Source organism: Ciconia boyciana, chromosome 2 (assembly GCF_034638445.1).
Source record: "Ciconia boyciana chromosome 2, ASM3463844v1, whole genome shotgun sequence".
In the NCBI taxonomy this organism is placed as follows: Eukaryota; Metazoa; Chordata; class Aves; order Ciconiiformes; family Ciconiidae; genus Ciconia; species Ciconia boyciana.
In genome coordinates, this window is record NC_132935.1 from 52,621,451 (window position 1) to 52,644,556 (window position 23,106).

The window sequence follows — 23,106 nt, forward strand, 5'->3', positions numbered from 1 at the left end:
TTCTCCTCTGTGCATGTAACTGCCTGCCTCCGTGCACCATGGAGCAGGGCGACTTTCCCACCGGTTTGCTGTAGCTGTGGGGAAAGTTGTTAGAATTCAGGTTCTCAAGAGAGTCTTTTAAATTTGGGTCATTCACTGTTTGGGTGCATAATTTTGGCAGGCTGAGGGTTGACTTTCTCAGGTGCCCAGAGCTCCCACTTGTGTTACACGGGGGCAAAATGTACCAGGTCGGTGGGAACGCCGTGGGGACTAGGCCACTCGTGCTCACAGGGAGCTGAGAGACCCGCAGGCAGAAGGTCTATCAAAGCCGTCGTGCAGGCAGACAGCAATTCAAAGCACGATCATCTGCTGCTGCATCTCCCCTGCCCCAGAGCTTGCTGGGTCCCTGCACTGGGGCGGCAGCAGGAAGACACGAGCTCTCCCATCTCAGCGACACCCCTGCCAGCTCCGGCTGCTCCAATACCGCAAGCTGTGAACTGCTTCGACTGAGATACACCTCTGCCTCTGCCACTGCCACTGCCCCTGCACAAGGATGCACCTCAGGGAAATGGGTAGGGCAGACGCCATCGACCACTTTGGCCACCTGAGCTCTTTCCCTCCCGAGGCACAAGCTGGAGCCCTTTCCCACCCTGCCGTGGTGGTCACTTTGTCCCCAGCCTTCCTGGGTCTGTCCTGTGCTATAAGCCCGGAGGAAGGACTGTGCCTACTCTGGGTCTTTTATAGCACTGCCTATCTGAGCACCCACATGCTCTATTCAAGGGGGACAGAAGAGCAAAATAAAGAGTTGTCAGACACTAAGGCGAAACATCACGTGAAGTCAACAATTTAAATAAGGAGGCGCAGGTTATGGCAACACCCCACTTCAAGGCTGAGGAAATGAGAGAGAGACTTAACTTCCCATACAGCTGCCCTTGTCTCCTTTAAGCTGCAGGAAAAGAAGTGACAGTGTCCAAATGCCAGCAAGCCAGCTAGGACACCCACTGTCTTTCATCCCCCCTCTCGTGCCCTGCCAGGATCCCAGCTGGGCTCCACCGCCTGCCCAGCACAGCATTTCTCCTCGGGAACATGTTGGGACACCAAGCATATACCATCCTGTGAGGGACGAAAGCCTTTCAGGAATCAGATACGATGAAGAAGCCGCATTATTTTCTCAGGAGATTTATATTGCTCGTGGGATGTTGCTTAACAGATCTTTCTGTCCCTCTTCCTTGGTCCTAAAACAATGCTTCTGACAGAACAGAAAGGCGGAAAACTGCAACTGGTTTATGATTTGTTCTTTTATACATGCAGATGTTTCACAAACATTTAAAATAACGATCTGCCCTGGGAACATAGTGGGTGAGAGAGGCAACACGGCCGAGGACTTCTGGGTCCTATTCCTGGCCCCATCAGTCATCAGCTGTGTCATCTCACCCGAGTCACCGCAGGATTACTTCGGGCCTCCACCTCCTGCCCCTTTTTCTGCTGCATGTCTTTAGATGGCGAGCACGTCGCGGGGCAGGAACTGTTTCTTTTAGAGTGTTTGCGCAGCAACCGAAATAATGAGAACCCTATGTGTGACTGTCCGGCAAATGAGATGCTTTGTATTTTACTATCGACATAGTCGTTCAGGCAGCCCTAAAGCTGATATTGAAGCTGATAGACTCGGATGTACTTGAAGCAAAAACAAACAAACAAACAAACAAGAGCTAAGCCCTAGTGTAATGTTAACCATATGCCCCATACGGGATTGACAGAGATTTTGCACTTATTCCTGAAGGTCTGTGCTGGGCTAAAGGTTACCATATGCTCTAGGAATTCTCTGCAAACACCAACAAGTAGCCATGAAAGTTGAAATCTTGAAGTTACTATACAGTCAAAGGTGGTTAATTGCAGCTTCTACAACCTGTTTGCCCAGGTATATAGAGCATTCAACTGCTTGGTTACACGGGATGTTAGCTTTTCTCCTCACACATGACTGACTAATTTTCTACATACCATTTAAAAGAAAATGCAAATAAAAGTGGTTTTCAAACAGAACAGGATTTCTTCTCCAGCATGGCTTCTACAAACTTTATGAGTCCAACAGTGACTGGTCAGGAAGAAAAGATCAAAAGCCATAGCCGAGTGTCTTAGAAAGGAAAGGGAATGGAGTTTTAAGCAGGAAAAGCAAACTCTGATATTGCCAGGAACTGTTTTCTGGTTATGTTGTAAGGTCTCCATCTATTTTGCAAGCAGTTAACTCCTTCCACACACCTCATGTGTCAGGCTACTTCCCCTGGCCTCTGATGTGGGCAAAGACATTGTGATAAAGACTGTATTTTCCAAAAGTGCTCAACTCTTTTAAGTGCTGTAGACATTTCATCCTAAATAAAGAGCAAGAATACAGATGGACATCAAAGAACACGGATCCATGGAGGCTACGTTTATACTGACCAATGGTGACTGTCATTCTTTGAGGACTGTGAAAGCAGGGACAAGAAAAGCGGGGCAGGCAAGCACATCAGAAGCATTAATGAGATTGGGTTTATATCACCATATTGTGGGACTCAACTATAATCAACAGAAATGGAAAGAAAATAGCTGTATTGGTCTGCCAATATCACCTGGATGGAGCTGTGTTCAAAATGAATGACAGGTGTCCTTCCCCAGGCATGCCTCAAGCTGCGGGGGAAGATGGTTCCTCTGTGGGAAAGTGTCTCCTCATTCACAGAAATTGAACGAAGGAACGAAGGCTGAGATGAGAAATGCCAACTTAAACCCAAGAGTAAAGTGCCCTTAAGGCACATATGGGATTTCCTCTGCCACTGCAAAGTGTGAATTCAAGAACACAAATTATAGAATAAACATAGGTGCAAAACCCACTGGAAATCAATCTGACATGGGGTTGGAAGGCAGAGTGGGAACCAGGACTTACGACAGTATCATCCAGCCATTCGCCTATGGTCTTAGTTCAACTGTTCAAAAGGGGATGGTGATTTAGGTTCTTAATTGCACCAGAGTCCATGGAGACAACTCTGTCCCCACCATCTAAGCAGCTGAATAATCTGTCGCAAAATGCCTGCCCTGGCATCTCAGCAAAGAGCTCCACCAAACCACTGCCTTCTTTGGAAACATTTGTCCCCACCCACCCTTTATTCCTTCTTCACAAACAAAAAAACCCCAGGAAAACAAAAAGTGGCAAAACCATTCCCACCTGGAAGAAGATGTGAGAGACATTGCTAGTAAAGTGACTTGAGGAGGAAAACATGTGAAAAGTTACTTTATTAATCCAGACAGATAGGAGAAGACAGGGTGCAGGATTCTGGTGCTAAGCTTTACCCTAAAGGTATGGGAAGGATAGGCTGCAAGCGAGCAAAAGGGAAAAGAGAAGAAACCCTAAATACTGAAGGCTGGAAGGAAAGCATTGCCCACCGTGCTCAGCTGCAGACTAGACCCCTGCAGCTGGATTCCCACTTCCCACTTGCAGGAAAAACACTCCAAAAAGACGAAACAGCCAGCTCAGTGCTGACTAGGAAGCAGGTCTGGTTAACATTATGAAAGGAACTAAATTTCCCTTCCCCCAGCCTCTTCAAGGGCCAGAGATTTGTGTGCAAAATAGCTCGAGTTTTTCCCCGTGGTCAAAGACTGGTGTTTTATTTATTTGCGGTCAGTAACGTTGGACTTCTGTCATATTTTGCTGTGGTACTCTATTATTTAATAAAGTCCCGTGGACACTGGCCAATGCCTTTGCTTGACAGGGACTACTTTCTGACATTGCACCTGGCCAACTGGATCATTTTTTTATTGAGAGAGCAGGGGAATTAAAGGTACAACAAGAAATTGGTTTATAGCCTGAAGGAAGGGGAGTTGTCAATCCTCACAGCGCTTTTTTTCCTTAACGCATTAGATGAATACAGCTGCTTATGCTACAGAGCACTTGTGTGTATATATCAAGCTGCTTTTAAATCCTTCTAAATAGCGCACACCTCGGCGCTTTCCCCTTGCGACCAAAGCAATAACATGCCCGTCCCCTGCTTAAGAAAGCGTTGGGTTTATCCCAGTCCGCAGCGAGACCCCTCGAACGGCTCCTTATTCCCCTGTCCCAGGAAGGCAACCCGGCTCTTGCAATCTGCTGTGCTGATAGCTGTCTGCTGTAGTCAGATTTTATAACCTTTCCTCAAGGCGAGGACCCTTACTGCTGCTCACCGCCAGCCCGGAGCCTTTGTTCCCATCCTGTAGACCTGAATCTTGAACATTATTGGACTTTTAGGATGGAGGCGTAATGCAGCGACACTGTAATACCAGTCCTGCTGTTGCAGGGACGAAGACAGTGTGAAAACGGGGACCCCTCTGCCTTCTTGGTGAGAACATTTCAAGATGGCAGCTACCAGGCCTGGGAAAATAAACCGGGGGACTTAGACAAGAGAAAATTATAAACTGTTGAAGTTCTGGAGTACTTCCAGGTATTCAAACAGGTAATAGGTTTGTTTAAATAAGTGGAAATAGTTTCAAAACGTCAGCTTTGCCGCATTGTCTAGCTTCTCCTTTCTGGTCCAGCTCCACTCCGGGAGGTTTCTTCATGCATGAGCTCAGGGAAAAGCACCTACTGCAGAAATATAGCAAAACCCCACGGTATTTCAGCAGGGAGTTTTCAGCTGGCACATGTCTAACGCTTTCATGATTTCCTGTTGGGCAGATAGCTTTGGGGAAACGCTTATATGACCTACTGCCTAAATAGCATTAAGGAACTATCCACAGAACTTGATAAGTAAGCTAGATAAATGCAACGCTTGTACCCTCCTCGTTGCCACAGTCCCTAAGGCCGTCAGGATCTTGATAACTCAAACACAAATTTTGGCCAAAATTTTACAGGCAGTTTCAATTAAGTAGGTGGCACAAAAGAGCAGCGGCCCTACTGACTCCCAGAGCCCACCAACAGAAATCAACAGGTACATCAGAAATAAAAAAATATAATGGTATTTCATTTAGGATGCAGTACATAAGTATATTTGCTTCTCACAGGAATTACAGCATTTTGAATCTATGTGGATAACCCATGAAACTCCACACACAGTTTCTTTTAAGATCTTTTTACCTTGTCAATACCCAACGTTAATTTGGGATAAAGACTGCTATTTGGATCTTTCAAAAACTGCTTTTTCTCTGCAGCCCTGGCTACGACAATATAATATACTCATGAAGTACAACCGTCTACCTGTAAATATTTTATAAATACGAATGGACTATAACTTCAGCACCTCTGAGGTTCTGCAGATGTTGTCCTTGATCCAGAGGTATGGGAAAATAAGGCAGACAGACAGTGACTATTGACTACTCACAAGAACTGTTGCTGATTGGGAAATGACACCGATCTCCCAATTCTCATCAATGTTCACAGACGTCAAGACAATTCCCCTTATTTATGTTACTGATCACAAATCAGCTCCAAGATTAACACCATTTTGTATTTAGCTCAGCATCCTACAGAACTGAAATTTGGGCAATCCTGCTGGCCAAACTTAACCAAATTTGACAAACTGAACTCAAAGTTACTAAGTTCTGCAAAGCTTGAGAAAAATATACAGCTGTATAAAAGGGAAGAATAAGGGAGAGAGGAAGGGCGAGAGGGAGAGAGAAAGATCAGGAGAGACCAGCATGGTTCACTCATGGAAAAGCCAAAGCTCAGAGAATCCACTCCTGTGAAAGCTGACGAATATCTGACTCAGTTCACTCCGCTGCTCAGCGAGTGACTTGTTCCTCCATATGCTCCATAACAAAAGCACTCCTGATGTCAGTAACATGTGGAGAGAGCAAATATTTCTCAACTGCAAATGATTCATTGACTCAATAAGCATCTGTCCCAAACATGTGATATATATTTAAAATTCCATCTATTTCCTAAAAAATATTCCTTATTTTCTGAGTGATCAAAACCAAACGACTGCAGTAAAAAAGGTAACAGGATAGGCTTTTTTTTTATACCATTTGTGATCAGAGGCAAAAGCTGTTTACCATTGGTGTGGACCAGATTGGGAGCAATTCTTTACTAAAGCCCTTCAGCTGCTCCTTCTTCAAGCAGAAGAAACTGAACACGTGCACGTAGCTCTGGGCAGTTAGCGACCAGCCATGCTACCAGGGTCTGCGGGGAAACAATTTGGCAGGGGAGGTGCTGATAACATTGCTGTGCAGAGGGCTATTCCCAAAGGTAATCAGTGACTCAGGCTGCCACACGCACCCACCCCAGGAGGACGTGGCTCTGGCTCCAAGTCACACCCTTCACCCCGGTCTCTATCAGATGACTTTTGCCATGCATGGGAACCAGCGTAAGTTACAGATCAATTTATCACTTGGGAGCTGGATCAAACACCAGTCCTCCAGGTCACTGCGGCTGCAGCCATACGTGAATCAACATTTAATAAGGCATTAGAATTCTCTTACGATTGCTTTTAACTTTTGCGCAGCGTGTGCTTGGGATTGCAGAGTGGGCGTTCTCCTGTGCAGACAAATGACTACATTTTGAAGGCCAGCTTCAGCTGTGTGTCTGGAGTTACATTCCTCCTCTCCTGGATGATCCAGAGCAAGACACTGCAGCTCCCCGCACCCATTTCCCCCCTCTTCTCTATCTAGAAGCAAAGCAGCCTGGTCACAAAGATCGCTGCACGCAGCATCCTTCTGTGGCATGCACCATGGTGGGGATGTGAAGGAGCATGACACAAGGGCTAATTGTTATCATTCACTCCTCCAACATTTCAACTTCTTTTCTTCTTCTACCCCATTTTTGCTGGATTAAGCTTTTCTAACATAACAGGGCTGACTCTGGGTGTCTGGGCTAGATTTAAAGTTCAATGAGGTTCTTTATTTTCCAGGAAACACTCTTCCTTCCTCTCCTTCCGTGATTGTTCCCACAGGTTTTAGAGTTTCTTGTTAGGGTTTTTTTTCCTCCCCTTCTAGGTCTGACCTTTGTTCAGTTGCTTCTTTTAGCAAGAGTCTTGTGGGTCTCACAGAAGGTTTCAACACAGTTGTGCTCCCAGTCCCAAAGGGGACTCAGCTGGGCAGATTGCAAGTCTCAGAGCTTCACGCATGGGCTCAACCAGTGCTCGGTTCTCACCTTACTCCACATGGAGATTTATACCTCCCAACAGACTGCACAAGGGCTCTTGCCCTCATCAACTCAAGAGTTCATTCCTGTCCTTGCCTACCACAAGCAAGGATGGCTACAAGACAGGCAAGGTTTTTTGCCTTTGCTTTGCAAAATTTAAGGCAGCATTTCTGGGAACTGAAGTCCCCTATTGAAGCAGTAACACCCTCCTTGCCCAGATATATCAAAGCTTTTCATGAAACCTAAATGTATGTGTGTGTATGTGTGTATAAAATAATATACAAATAATATAGAAATAAAATCTGCCATCTTCCTCCATCACTTCCCACAAGTGTCTCTCTTCTCCACTGCCAAGTAAGAACTTACCATCGAGCAAACTTGACTACATTTATTCTGAGCTGCCTAATACCACTCTCCTGGCAGAGAAGACAAGACCTCAGACAAGTGTTATCTGACCTAAAGCCTCCACGTCTTTTCTGTCTTTCCAGCTCAGTTCATTTGGCTCATGGCTGCTCCTGCCCTTCTTTGCTAAGGATCCCTCAAACATAGGCCAGCATTACAATGAATATTGCCCTGCCTGCTGCCAGCTTGATTGCCTGCTGTCTTTGCCAATCTGATAATGCATGTACTAAACACTTTAAACGTTCATCAGGTTGTCTAAGCTGCTCATCTTGGAAGGCTCATCCAGAACCTCACTGCTCAAATAGTGGGAACTTCCTCTTAAATCTACAGTTCATTGCTCACTATACTCATTCATACTCGTGTATACTCCTTATACTCACTTATACTAATTTTTTCTTATACTCACTGCCCTTCAGTTCCAGTTACTCTTCTTTTCTTTACACCTTTCCCCTTCTATAGTTACTGAGTGTGAGTGAAGCTCGTTTAGCCTCTCACAAGACAGGTTTTCCAGCCTCCTGGTTATTCTGCTAGCCCTATGCTGCACCTTCTTTCACTACAGATTTATTCTTTTTTTTTTAATTCTCCCTATGAAGGCAGCTGCCCAGAGCCATACACAGCATTTCACACGAGGTCTCTCGCACCAGCACCTGGCTCAGCAGCATGAATACAATGCTCCCCTCTCCCCTGAAAGGGCTGCACCGATACCACATCCAACTCAAACTTCCTGTGACTCACTACAGCACCCCGGCTTTCACCTCCTCTGAACCCTTCGGCTTCAGTTCATTGCCAAAATGTTTATTATTTCTCCCTAAATGCTGCAAGATCTTATCTTCTGCAGTATTACATTTCACATCACTTCTGCTACTGTGATTATTTCGTTCTCCTTGTGGAGATACAAATCCCGCTCTTTATGGATAATGTTTCCCAACTCCAGGCCATCAGCATACTCCTACTTTGACGCTTGTTGAAAATATTAATGCAACTTGGTCACCAGATTTATTTTTATGAAACTCTGCCAAGAAAACTCCCCCCAATCTATTATTTCTTTTTCCCACATAAGTCACTGCTGTTGCCTTATTAGCCAGTTCCTTACCCCTGATAAATAATAATTTTAGCAGAATTCAAACATCATTAGAATAGAAATTAAAATATTAGAAATGCTCAATAAAGTTGTGAAAGATGAAAAAGCTGTGTATTTTCTATCTATAAAAAAGGAAACAACCCTGCTAGTCTGTCCCAAGCCGTTTTTGCTCTTTTTTTTTTTCTCTTGGTCTCTTGCCTGCATGTATTTAATAATTCTTCCCCTCAAAATCTGTCCTGAATTTCTTTTTAATATTTGAGGCTGGATTGACAAGGGGGTGGGTATTAAAATCCCCTTCTTAAAGGTACTGCCTTCTTAAATATAGGTACTTAAATTTGCTGTTCATTAACCACACACTGAATTCCGAAATTCAATAGTTTGAATCAAAGTTCTAATAAAAATCATGACCAATAATTTCACATGTGAGTTTTTCTTAGTTTTGTGAGACAGAAATGGAGATGAAACAGCTTCTTTCTATAACTCTTCTATTGGTGTTACATGTGCCAGCTCTGCCTTCATTAACCAAAGCAAAAGGAACAGGCACTCTTCATTTGAGCTAGCTGAGGTAAAAAGCTGTGTTAAAAAATAATCAAACTTGTAGGTCTTTTATGAGCTAGTAGGTTTTAAGATCTAGTAACCCATTTCCCACAGTCTTTAATTCAATCTGCTAACAGATACAAAAACTACAGCATCCTTTACTTGGCTAGACTTTACTTTGAGCTGATGTTGCCTTAACAGTCCTCTCCTGGTAGTGAGGAGAAGATCTTAGACCAGCAATGTCCAACCAAGACCCTCCAAGTCTTTCTGGCACAGTTGGCCCATGACTGCTCCTGCCTCCCTTTCAAAAGAATCCCTTAAATACAAGCTGCAAGATTTGCTTTGCCAGATGGTTGCAATTTCTCCTGGGAAACACACAGGTTGATGTTAATCTCCCACAACATTAGGAGATTACAAATACAATACCTCCGGGGATGAAAAAAAAAATAGAAAACATCCTGATTTTCCTCTTCTATCCTCATATAAAGCCGGTTACATGGAAGAGAGCACCCCATAGGTCTGTTGCCTACTGAGATATGTCTGCTCAGTTCTCCTCCTGCATCAAATTGCCCTAAATTTGTGACTCTACAGCTATGGATTGTCCATGTTTCCTTCATTTCCAAACAGGCTCATGGGTTTGGAGATGTCTTACTGACCAAACACAGCAAGAAAAATCTTATTTCCATCTCTTTGGATCAGATCTAATGCTGGAGACGAAATTAAAAGGAAAAAAAAAGCAGGTAGGAAAGAAAGAGAAGCTGCAGCAGCTGAGGACAAAACTCCAAGACGGGACTTATCCAATATTACCACAAGCAATTCTGTTAAACTAATAAAATCTGCATGAATGCTAGGCAAGGCAAAGACTCACACAACCTATCAATCAACTTGTTGGCACCAATCCACCTTTCTGGTAACCCACCACACAGCCTCCGTTTCAAGCTCCCGGTCCCCTATCAAGGCAACGTGGTGGACAAGGGCACTCGGACCCTTCTCTGTCCCTGCTGGTTTTCCACGATGGCTTCGTCACCCCTTAAAGATGGGCACATGCATGCTTTGCAACCAATATTCATTAGCAAGGACCCAACACGCTTGCAAAGCGAGGAAAACTGGGGTCGCTGGAAATCAGCAAGCTCAGCACCCTTTCTTGGGGATGCCCAGTGCCTCTGCAGACCAGGCCCTGGGGTACCCGGTACGTGAAGACATGAATAGTCCTTTCTCTCTGCCCACACCGGAGACACTGGCGGCATTGTTAAAGCACAAGCGCGGCCGAGTCTAACGTGGCTGAAAATTTGGCAGCGCCGCGCTGGCCTTTTTGCTTCAGCGTGATCAAATGGCAGCATTGCTCACCGAGTGTGCAGGGCATGAAAGGATTAGCCGCCCTCCCCCACCAAGCAGGTGAGCCGAAACCCTTTCCAATTCACTACATGTCTGTTTACAAGTAAAACATAAGGTATAAATGCAGCTATTGTTAAGGTAAAGCAGCCATCCTGGCTGGGGAGTTAGATTAGCAATTTGCCCTTTGTAAAAGGCTTAGCAGAGCCCTATTGTTTCAGTGTTTATTTATCAATTTGCATTTTTAAAAGGGGGCATATATCTGACAAGGGCCCACGTTCTCCATGTACCCTGGGCCACACCGTTTTCTTCCAACTCCCCATTGCCAGAACCTACCAGAGCATTTCACAGACCAGAAATGGAGGAGAAACCAAATCTTTGGCACTGCTGCTGCTCACACAACAACATTTTGTTGGGCTGGCCAGCATTCGTGAGTCTTTTGGCTGAGAGCAACTGCTGGGTTGCTGCTAGCCATGTAGATCAAACACCAGAACCGGTTTCCCACTGTTCCTCAGATAGCTGAGCTGAACGCACAGATATTTACAGCCCATTCACTGTAGTTTCTAAGCACGTGGGCTGCAGCACCCAGTCTGTGGCAGGTCGCTCCCTCACATGGGTCACAGGCACCAAAGCAATGAAGCCTTAGGATGAAGCATCTCCATAATTAGCACCGATTCCACACTTGCAGTCTTCAAAGCCCCTCAAATAATTTGTACAGCTTTCACCAGGCTCACAAAAGCTTGTTTTTTGCACTGACGAGGGTGGTGGTGAAGAAATTACTTGGCCCGTTAAGCACAGAGGTTAGCACTCACACAGCAGTCCTTGGCATCCCAACATCTCCAGTGGGTCCTCAGCTTAGGTTGTCTTGGGCACTTACATGGTCTTTGGGAGCCTTGTAAACGAGTATTTATTGCTGCCATGACTAGTTCAGTCTCCACACGCCACAGGGACTCCTCACCGCAGTTCAAGTTGAGGGAAGAGGTTTCACACAGAGCCGTTCGCAGCATGGGAGAGGGGGAGCACCGCTTGCCCCAGCGAACGCTGCCAGGAGCGCAGGCTGGCCATTTGGCAGACAACAGCTGCTTGCTTGGATTAGGTAAAAATTCCTTCGTTAGAGGGAATGGGGATGTTTTGGAAGGTAAGTGGGAGAGCAGATTTTTAATTAAAGTGACACCAGTGAATTTGCGCCCTGGTTCAGCCCCACACCCTGCTTTCTCATAAGATGGCGATTTAGGAAGCTATTCTTTCAAACCATAAAAACAGTTTAGAAGACGAACAAGCATCCAGATGTGCTAAATTACTTTCCTACTCCCCCAGGACCCAGCAGCAAACTATAGCACGTATTTTACAGGCGTATGATTTATTTACATGGAGTAACGTACAGGTATTGGTTTTGACCCATAAAACCCCTCTACGGCTGGGGGCCTACACATCCAAAAGCCTTCTCCCAGCCCAGGCTCCACCGCCACAGCTGTGCCGGAGCAGGACCTCCGTTCATGAGAGGGGGAGAAGCAACTGCAGGGTGTTCTCTGGCTTTTTGTAACTCCCTCCGCCCACCCATTTCTTTTTCTTTTTCCCAAACAATTCTAGTTTGATGATCATCAGGCATCTCGCACAGGCAATTCATTTTTCCTGGTCATGGGGGAAATGAGGAGGCTCTGGTGGGACATGCTGTAAAGATCTTAAAATATGTTCTGTGCTGCTGGCTTATTGCAGATACACTGATTCATGGTTGAAAAGGGAGGTCACGAGTGGTCTCGATTAAGGACATGACTTTAGGAATCATCAAGGAGCACATAAGGCAAGCGAGAGGCATTCTGCTCTGAGGATCCCGCACAAACTTTTAATAGAAAAAAAAAAAGCCAAAACACACAAAAGGAAAGGAGAATGGTGTTTCAAATGCAAGGGACAGACCCTGTCCCACAGAGCTTACAATTTACATTTAGATTAGCACAAGTAGCAGTAACTTTGCAGGGAAGGTGGATAAGGGTTACAACAACAAAACTTCGTGGCTGCCCTGCATTGTAATTTCACTAATTAGAAAAAATGAAATGTTTCTAGTTAATAAATCAGTGCTACTGACAATTCCATAAATTCGAGGGAGGTACACAAATACCAGTGGGATAAACTCTTTGATTGGATTTAGCCATGCTACTCTCTAGAGTAATGGCTTTCAATCAACAATCTTCGAGGTCTGTTTTAAAGATATGTGAAAGCTATCTTAAGAAGAAACAAGCCTATTCCCCACACTTACATTCACTGTATATCCATGAATATTTCTGGTGGGCAGGAAAGAACAAATCATGTAATACTGTAAGCAACTGCTCTAGAATGACAGATGGGGAGAAGATTTCTTCCTCTTCTTTCTCAACTGAGAAAACAGATTACCACATCCTCATGGACAAGGGCTGGCAATCTTGCAGTGCGTGGAGCTACTAACCTCTCTACAGGAGCTGGACTAACAAGGCTGGCCATTTGTGAGCCTTCAAATGCCTGTAAACACCGACCGACATATGGATGCCACAAACTTGCGAGCAAGTCTTCTCAACAGATCTACAGAGGCCTCAGTCATCTTTTAGACTGGACTAGCATGGCTGTTACCAATAAATATCTAATCATACCTCAACATAGCAACAGCCCACACACATTCATCTATCACCTGGTCCATGGCTACAACACAACACACCACAGCAAAGCAATGCCACCACCAGCATCACCACCGTGCTTTTATCAGTGTTGTACGCACCTCCCTTCACAAGGCAGCAGCGTGCTCTGGGAAGGCGGCAGTGTTGGCACACACAATTATTCACAGCTCTTCCCGTAACAGGGCCTCTCTTCTTTCTGGTTTGCCAAGGTTCCCCTCTCAATATGGAAGGGGAGAAGTGATTGCAACCCTCCGATACCTCTTGACGCTCCTCCAAAGGATGGCAATAGCAGCCTAAGATCCCTCTGTGAAGACAACTGCCAATGCCAAGAACCATAGTGAAGTTTAGTTTCTGTTCAGCTCAGCGTTCAAGGTTTGATACTGTAGGTGGAGTGACTACCAGGCATGGCTGAAATGAGAGCTGTGTGAACATGACTGAATATAATGCCTGATCCAAAGAAGAATAGAAGGAAAAAGTCAATTACTCAGCACTGAGAATGCCTTCCCATTCAGCTAGCTAGAAACAGACCAGGGATCTCTTGATATTGTTGATATCTAAGCCAGTTTATTTTTCTATACTAGATTATAACCAGATTTTCAGCCTAATACTCTGCTCTCATAAACTTTCTGGAATTAGATGAGGAAATAGAAATCAATATACATTCAAAGCCAGATGAACTTCTGGATGGCAACCATGCGCTGACAATTTAGCAGAATTTGTGTAAGCACGTGTCTGGGGTGAGACTTCAGCACAGAAACTGGAAACCCTTCCAAAGGTACCTTTCATTGCCATACTTCAGGTTCCCCTTCCACACCCTGCCAAGATCGCTGAGTGAATAAGGCTTCCTGAACTCAGCAATTGGCTGGAATCAAGACACTTTCTATTTTAACTCCAAAAATACCAAATGGCAAATCAATTATGGTTTTAGAATGCCCACAGTCGACTGCTTTAAGCAAAACAAGAGGTTGAGAACCACTTCTTGTTTAGTTTTAAGGCAAATAGGGGGAAGAGATACTGTTAGAAAAAACAAACAAAAAAAAATCACAGAAAAAATTACAGAAAATTTTAAATATGAATAAAGCTTTCTTAGAGATATCCAAATCAGAAGATGGAGTAGTCCAAATATGTTTCCTTCAGAAAAGCAGGCAAGTAGATGGCACTGCTGTGTACAGTCTTCAACAAAACCTAGATTTTGTTATTTGTTTGCACAATACATTAGTCAAATGGACTCTTAATCTCCTTCAGGAGCCCACAGATGTTCTGCAGTGGTACTAAAGAACAGAATATAGAAAGCACAGTGTTGTGCTCATGAAACACCAAAGTGCAAGACCTAAGGGACACACTGGACTCCACTCTGCTATATTCCAGAGATCTGATCAGCACAAACCAGCAATTCTGCTTCAAAAAATACTGTACTACTACATGACCAGAGAGTATTTCATGGTCAAGGCTAAATGGACACCAGTGCACCAGGTAAAATAGCTTCATCCCAGGCAAAGATTCTAGAGAGCACCGTGACTACTGTTTAAAGGCAAACAGATAGAGTGAATTGATAAGGCAGGGGTCAACAATTGGTTCTGATATAAAACATTTCACAAAAAGCAGACCAGATCATGCTACAGTAACTTTTATTGCAGGGATAAGTGGGCCAGCACAGCTATTCATAAGTATTATATACACACAAGTGCCTCATGCTTAGGCCAGCCAGCACAGAGCTAAAATAGAAGCATATAACAAATGAGTGTTAATAAGCAAACAATCATTAGAAGTGTTAACAAGTGATGGTGGAGAGGCTGTGGTTTTAATTTTATTACTGATCTCTAGTAAGTGTTGTTATCCTCATAGAATAACATTTTATTATGAAATGCACATGCACAGGATTAAAGCCTTTGATAGTCCAATGCTTGCCAGCAGCAGCAAAACCATGAACAAAGTGAAAGAATCATTTCTGAAATGCCGACGGCCATCAATATTCACAGAGTTTATAGGATGCAGAGAGGGCCAATATGCTGCAGTGTAAATAACAGGAATTTACTATGACCTGGGGATCTAAGGAATCAATTTAATATTCAGTTTCTTCTCATTTTAGAAAGAGCCTAAACATACATGCTTAATCTCAATTGATTTGTGCCTGAACTAGGGTCTTGAGTCTGTTAGATATTTTAAATTCTTTTTAGCCAGTAGATTCCTTCAACATTTCCCTCTTTTATAATACAGCAAACAGCTGCAACTAATAATTTTTCATTATGGTTTTGTATATCTGTTTTGTTTTACAACAAATTTTACTTAAACAAAAAAAATGCAACTAAGCAACTTCTGCTTACTGTAGAAATGAGATTCTTCTGAAGACTGGCAGACTTGGACATGGTATCAGATACAATTAGAACAATGTGTTTATTTTAAACTATAGCTAGGAGAAGGACATGGGTTGAGAAAAAAACCACTTTGAAATGAAAGAGCTTACAAGACAAGACAAAGAAAGACTTCATCTTTGTTTCTTTCTATTACTGTTCATCATAACCTGAAAACTGATGTATTTTATATGACTACCTATTTATCACAATCATTTCTTCAGCCTTGACATACAATCAAAACAGTAAGTCAATGGGGTTTACATTTCTGTGTTGCAAATATGCAGCCTCAATCTATCAGGAAAAATGGCAATGGGAGCTTAATCTACAACATCCTATATCACAACTGAGGAGCACCAAGCCCCTCCTGAGCTACCTTCAGCAACAACACAACACAGCAGATGAAGTGCACAAAAGTCCCTTCACTGCCATGTGTGAGCTAAACTTAAGAAAGTTTACTGAATTATTAAATCAGCAATTCTGATAACATGAGAGATTAAATACAGAGAGGGTTGTGGCAACCCAGCTATGAATTTTGGGGTTTAATTCTTCCCTGAAGAAATATTAAAAATACTGAAGTAAGCATGATGCCTTCCCTTCCTACACGCACACCTCTCTTCAGAAGATAGCTAAAAAGCAGTGAAGACAGACAAAAAAAAGAACATAATACAGCAAAGTCCTACTGGGGAATAGAGTTTTAATGAACACACAAAGCAACTAGGTGACATCTTTATCAGCCCTCATAAACCTTGATTGAATACACAGCGATAAGGCCTGTTTAAACTGTCATCCTCATGATAACATAGGCAGAGACAACGCGGGCCTTAGCAACAACCTGTGTAAGAGAGGCCCTTCCAAAAGTGCAGGCACCGTTAGGTAATGTATATCATGTAAACAGTTCAAAGCTTGCGCGGCTGGTTTGTTTGTGCGATGGTGGGAGGTGGAGGGCTGGCCGAGAGGGTGTATGCACATCTTCCCCTGGCACTGGCTTGAAAGGGCACTTGCTTCAGAGCTAGTCTGGTTTTGGGGATGGTGAGCCGTCTGGGGAAGATGGGCGCTTCGAGTCAGAGTGACCTTTGGCACTTAGATCTGCAAATACCAGGAATTTCATATAAGTGGTTTTAAAGGATTTAAGGAAAGCCTGCTCTGGGTTTTTTCTTTTCTTTCTTTTTTTTTTTTCCTCTAAACCAACATCATCCATGAGGTGCATAACATTCAGCACTAGGGAGCAAGCAGGCATTTGGGGCCAGCATGACTATGAAAGTCAGCAGTGACATGATTTCTTATACCAGAGGATCTGGTATACTTATATATCCCTGACCATCTGGGATCCTTATTTTAAAAAAAAAATTTTAAGCATTTCAAACTCTTTTTAAGCATCTCCAGGAAACACCCTGGCAACTGCATAGTTAATAAGCAAGGATTTAATTTATCTATTTTTCTGTATTTCTAGCTTTAAAAAAAAAAACAAAACCAAACCCAAAAAACTTACACTTGAACTTTTATTCTTTCTCCCCAAAATTGTTCCTCCCTCACTCCAATGCTTGCAGTGACACCCACTGGCTGTGGCAGGTCGAGTTTCAGAGTCATTACCAAAATGCTTCAACACACTGACAAGATCACCAAGTGAGAGAAACTCAGAAAAACATCGCCACCAAAAAGCTGGCATTTTGTCAGCTTGCTTAATATTATAACTCAGTACCTGTATTCAATACAGCTTTCTTCCATTAATAGCTTTAAATAAGTAAATAATGATCAACAGTTACTTGTTAAGTATAATAAAATATACATTTGTATATAATTACTAGTTAATTAATGATTCCCACCGCTGGGACAGTGGAAGATATTAGTCCATTTTATGCCTATTTGGTCTTTGGCAAGACTATGAAGTAGCACTAGTACGAGGTTTTAGTTTTCCATCACGAAAACACTAAACCGAGCTGGTACACCACTGCATGCCTGGGCTGGCAGGGGAGGCATTTTAGCTACTCAGGAACTCATTTATGCTTTTATAGACTTCTTTGCATACACCAGATTTCTTCTAGTACCCCCAAGTAGTATTTTTCTCATTTCACACATAGGAAAGAGGGGAAACACAGAACTAAGTGATTTGAGGAAAGACTCACAGGAAACCCACTGAAACCAGATCTACAAATCGCAGTCTAATGGCCTCAATTAGAAGATGACTTGTTTCTTCACCTTTATTAGAGCAATTTCTCTATAACACATGTAGGTTCTTAATGTTTAAACAAAATTATCCAAGTCTAAGCTGGAACACAAACAAGTATCTCCTGTTACACAAAGTGTTCACCAAAAGAAAAGGCTATGTTTTAATTTAACTACAACCTGATGGCTTGGTAAAGGATCAAGGGAAACTTCAGAAATACCTGGAATAAAAAAAATAGAAAAAAAAGAGAACTACTTTTTGCTTGCTGTATGGCATCAGCCAAGAGCAAATGGCTCCTGGCTGTGAGGACACAAGGTGTGTTTGCTGACTTACTCAGATTAAAAGCATTTTAGTCAACTTTACGTTATTTCCCACATCTACGGCCACTAACATTCTCTCCAGAAGAGGGTCAGAAGCAGAACTATTATATTCATGGAAAACACATTTATACGGGACTTCCCGCAGAGCTGAAAAAAAAGAAATGTTATCCAATGCCTTCCCAGCCAAACTTCCTCCTGAGGTGAAAAATCCTTCCCTTTGATAAGAAAGCTGTGTCAGACCACATTTCTGTCCCTGACAAAAGAACTGCTCTCCCTTGGCTTGCTCCAGTTTTGGCAGCTGTGCTCAGCAGAACCACGCTGCTCTTCCCAGATAGTCAGCACACTCAACAGAGCCACCAGCTTATCTTTGACCTAAACAATAAAATAAAAATGAACTATGCACAAGCATGCAGTTATGGTGGGTAACACTACCACCTCAGCTCTGAGGCAGGCAGTTCTCTGGGTTAGAAATTCCATCAATAACCTAACACATCATTAAAGACCTCTCTCTCCTCCCCTCTCTCCCCCTCCCCCCCATCCAGACTCACAGATATCTACAGAGGTCTCCAATGCTGCATGTACGCAGTTCACAGCAAAATAAGTTAGGCTTGTTAGCTTCCCCTCTTCCTTCAGATGTTCTTTCTGTATCGGGAGGACACACATTAATAAAGTGTGGGGAGAGACACTTCCACACAAACATTGAAAATTGGTGCCTTTTAGATACCCTTGTTTCTAACCCACTGACAACCAATCCAAGGATACGCACAGCTGCTTAGCAGCCATGGTCTAGAGTTTTGGGGCAAGTCTACCAAGCACCATGCCGTGGTCTATGTCCAGGTTCCCTGTGGTATTACTGACCTCCTCCCAGGTTAGCTACCCTCCAAGAAAAGCCAGAGGTATTAACTTATAAAGAATAGTATGTTATCATGGGTGCGCTGCACTTCAGCTCTCACTGCTAGCTACTACTGACAGGGTATTGTGCCATGAAGATGTCTTAAGCTATACCTAACCTTCAAGCAAAGGTGTAACACCGCAGTTCACATAGCATTGCCGAAGTTAGCGTTTGTCCACGACAGGGAAGGGCTAAACCTAGGATGTGCCAAGCCCTTACCTCTCTTCCCTGGAAAAACCTGCCAGCCCCAGGCCACCCCTGCTAATACTCCTATGTGCATTCGAGCTGGCTAGCTTAATGCTTGAACACCTGGACCTGTTGAAACAATCAGGCCTAATTTTGTAGGAAAGGACAGGTCCAATCCAAGAATTCCAGGCACAGCAGTGATGCCCCCATTGATTTCCTCCCAAAATTACATGCCATCTGAAAAAAGTAAGGCAGCCCTACATTCGATAATTTAAGATGGACAGAAAAAGACCAAACCAAATCAACATCAGTGAATAAAGTCCTTTCCTTGTCCTGGAAAGTTACAGAGGATAACACTAGCTCTCCTATAACCCCACAAGCGCATCCTCACACCCTCCAGGAGGACGTTCTGGGGAGAGGTAGAGTGGTGGTGGGGAATAGATGGGACAGACACATGGGATATATGTTTGATTTCAGCCAATCCAGACAGCAAGTAGCAATTACGGCAGCATTTTTGGCTAAATGAACATTGGCAAAAGGAAATAAAAACCAGGCACAGTTCCCACCCAGAAGAAGCGTAGAAAAAAAAAAAAAGATACTTCCCTTGCTAAATCCTCCTGTCTAGAGGCTTTTTTTATTTTCTGAAGACTATTTTACTACCTCCTCAAAGTTGAGAAACTCCTGCAAAAGCAAAACTATGAAATCAGCCAGTGACTAACTCTTCCTAGAGTGCTCACCAACGGCTTGCCAAACCTTGGTGTCACCATTTGATTCAGCACAGCAGATAAAGCCTAAAATTAAATGTCTGGTATCCCAATCTTGTTAATGAAGATATACTTTTCATATCTAATTCATTTCCATGCTACTTGTCCTGGGCTGACATTGCTTCATGGGTAAATAGATGCCCAGAGGGCTTGGCCCACTCAACCCTACTTGGCTTGCAACACTTCAAAAGTCTAAGTGGCCTCCAACTCCTGCCTGCTGCAGGACAAGCACCTCACACAGCTAATTACTGAGCAGTTGATCTGCAGTAACTTTTTAACACCACTGCCTGTTTGCAGGCACACACAGTTCACAGAAAATCCACGTTAAGATCCCTTACTCCTTCACATCCTTTTGTGTGTGTCATGGGAACAGAGTTCTATTAGGTAGAACAGCAGATCCGTAACTTCTGCATCAGGTACTTGTAACTCCCACACTTTCCTTCTCCACATGTGGAATAGTTCCAGTTTAACTCTAGGACATATTACTCCAGGGAGAGTTGGTGTGGAGGGACCCATCCACGGTGGTGGGACACGCAAAACAAAGGAGATGGCAGGGTTACAGCAGGACTCAATGTATCCATGATACAAGCTCTCAGGAGAGGGAACAGAAGAATTCAAAACTCTTCAAGAGACCATTCTGCTCACCATCAAATATGCCATCTGAGTTTCTCTCCTCACAAAATTTCTAAGAATTAGGCCTATGACTGCAGTTTAGTTTCAGGTTTCTCCATGTCCTTATTCTAACACACTTTGCTATCCCAACAAGAAGGTGTGAAGTGCTTCTAGACTCTATGCCCTCCTTATGAAGTAGTGGGAGAACAGTTTCAGAGGACATTACTTGAAGACTCCCTCAGCCTTAAACAGAACCAGAATAACCTGACCAAAACCCAAGAATAATATGAATTAGGTTTTTTAAGTGCCCTGTGCTATAGGTCAGACAAATACAGTCAAAAACTTTGGGCTTGATGCTTTGAATTGTAAGGTTATACTAGAAACAGCTTAACTAAGTACTTTGGGTTAGGAAAAGCAGTCTTGTCTACATAGATCTGAAGTAGTCTTTGTTTACAGGTCTCATCGCAGAGAAGGAAGAAGAGAGGAAGAATGATAGCATTGTATTTCAAAGCCAACAAACTACATAGCATGCCCACTGGGAAATAAATGCTGTATAATTGCTATTTATTTTATATACCTTTCATACAGAATATCCAAGACACCTTATGACCATATAAACAGTAGGGATTATGAAATCTTACTAGGAAGAGTATTACTTGGAACATGGTTTCAGATTTACTTTATTCAAAGAGACAGAACTTTTTCATACTTCTCTAAGGAGGCAGCAAGAAGCCCAACAACAGAAACTCTCTCTTTGCAAACAACCTATGCTCTTGCAAGCAATCCTACTGAACTGAACAGACTTCCTCTGGGCAACTTAAGTGGGCAAGATACACACAACTAGGAGACAGTATCTTCCATCCAGAGTGAGTTTCTCTGGCAAGTACCTTTCCACCAAAAACTGAATCTGAGATATGGTAACAACGGAAATTTCAGGCAGCCTATGGAAAAAACCACCCCACCCCGAAACATTTACTTGTTCCTGATTTTCCTCATATGGTCAAGAACAGTTATAACTAGACCAAAAGAAGCACCACTACCCTAACACTACCAACTAGGTGATAGCTACAAACTTTCTTATTCTGCCAATATAGAGAAATAAGGGTTGTTGATAAATTGATGTGAAATTTTGCTAAGACTGACTTCAGGAATTCCTCCTGTCGGTATATGCAATTAAGAGTGGAGTCTGACACAAGGACAGGGCCCCACTCTGCTTACGCAAAGGCACTGTGCCAACCTCAGTGTAATGGAGATTAATTGTAATGAGTCAAGAAAAGCACTAGACTGAGAAAGGAGACCTCGAGAAAGATGGGACACAGTTCTGCTATGAAAAAAACAGACACAGAATTGAAATGGAGGACTTGAGTAGTGAGGGACAGATGCACTCAAGACATGAAACATGACAACTGTAACAGATAGGAAGCAGAGAATCACAAGAGTTGCAAACATGAAGGTAAGGAAGGCCCCTCGTTAATTTAGCAAGCGTAAGTAAGAACCTGTGCCAACCTGAATGACACTGACCATACTTAGGTTCCTATTTGTGAAATATGACTTTGGCACAAGGGTTGGAATTTTTTGTCTAGGGAATAACTGTCTGGTCTGTTCAGCCTCTTGGTATAAAGATAATGAGTTACTTCAAACTTCTGTCTCCAGGTAACTTGCATACTCAGGGAAGCCTTGAGAAGCTGGACATTCCTTCCACTGAGCAGACTGATAGGGTTCAAAGCATATTTAACTATAAGCTGTGTTACTACAGGGTGGAAAATATTAATCAGCTCTAGCCATCTAGGGAGACTGTGGTTATCATTAAGAATATGTGGGACACTCATACAAGAATTCTTTTCCCCTGCCCGCTGGACAAGCTCTCTCATATAGTTTATCTGCTCCAACTGCATGCTTTTGAAAAAAAGCTAGACTAAATGAATACTTTCAACTAGAGCTAAAGGTAAACACTCCACTGGAACTTTGCCCTAATCAATAGTAGCAATGTTCATGTCACATGAGAGTCAGAGGATAGAATATGGTGCTTACCAAAGTCAGCAAATAAGCTAATTATACTTAGCCTGCTTGAAGAAGGGGACAAGTGAGGTCTGGTCCACCCACATATTAATGCAATCATCATTATCCTTATCCCTTGTTTGCTTTGTGCTTATATTACAAAAAACTTGTCACAAATGGAGGGTGCTGCTGACCCCTTGTGGAAGAAATACGCATACATTCTAGGATGCACAAGCGTCATGGGGAAATATTTGTCTACTTACCTCCCTCAGATTTATTTTTAAGGAAAATTCAGTGAAATGGTGTTATAGTGTTGCAAGGAGTCAGGATAGTCTCACAAGTGTATTTTCCTGATTTTAGGCAATAGTGCAGAAATTAAGTTTTGTATTAACTACTTTTGGGCAGTCAAGTAAGTCCCAACAAATCCTAACTGTAAGAGATTTTGCACTAAATTTCCTATAACTTGAAGTCTTGCATTGTTGCAGAATAAAACTTACACATTATCAGCTCTCACAGCTCTTGATTTCTAATGTAATTTAAACTATTTCAATCCATCATAGCATCACTCTAAAGATCACTTTTAAAAAAACAAAACAAAACAAAAACTTCGTATCTCCTGAAGAGCCTGGACATACTACTCTCATTACTGCAAAGGGAACAAAGTATTTAAATCCCTAAAGTAATTTTCAGCCAAAACCTTTTCATAAGCATCAAGAACAGCTGATAGGCTTTATTCTCTAAAGTAAAAGCTTTCCAATG

The 23,106-nt window shown here is 43.0% G+C and overlaps 1 protein-coding gene across 2 annotated transcripts in view; it reads right to left on the bottom strand.

Annotated features, from left to right (window-relative positions):
• Window positions 1-23,106, bottom strand: part of MIB1 (MIB E3 ubiquitin protein ligase 1) — a 130,948-nt gene that overhangs the window by 21,142 nt on the left and 86,700 nt on the right. Inside the window, exon 22 of one of the 2 annotated variants that reach the window (XR_012040924.1) lies at window positions 16,386-16,497. The exons of the other annotated variant lie outside the window; for it this stretch is intronic. The gene's annotated coding sequence lies outside the window, so the exon portion shown is untranslated. Of the gene's footprint in view, window positions 1-16,385; window positions 16,498-23,106 lie in introns of those variants that run through there. 2 annotated transcript variants of the gene reach the window in all.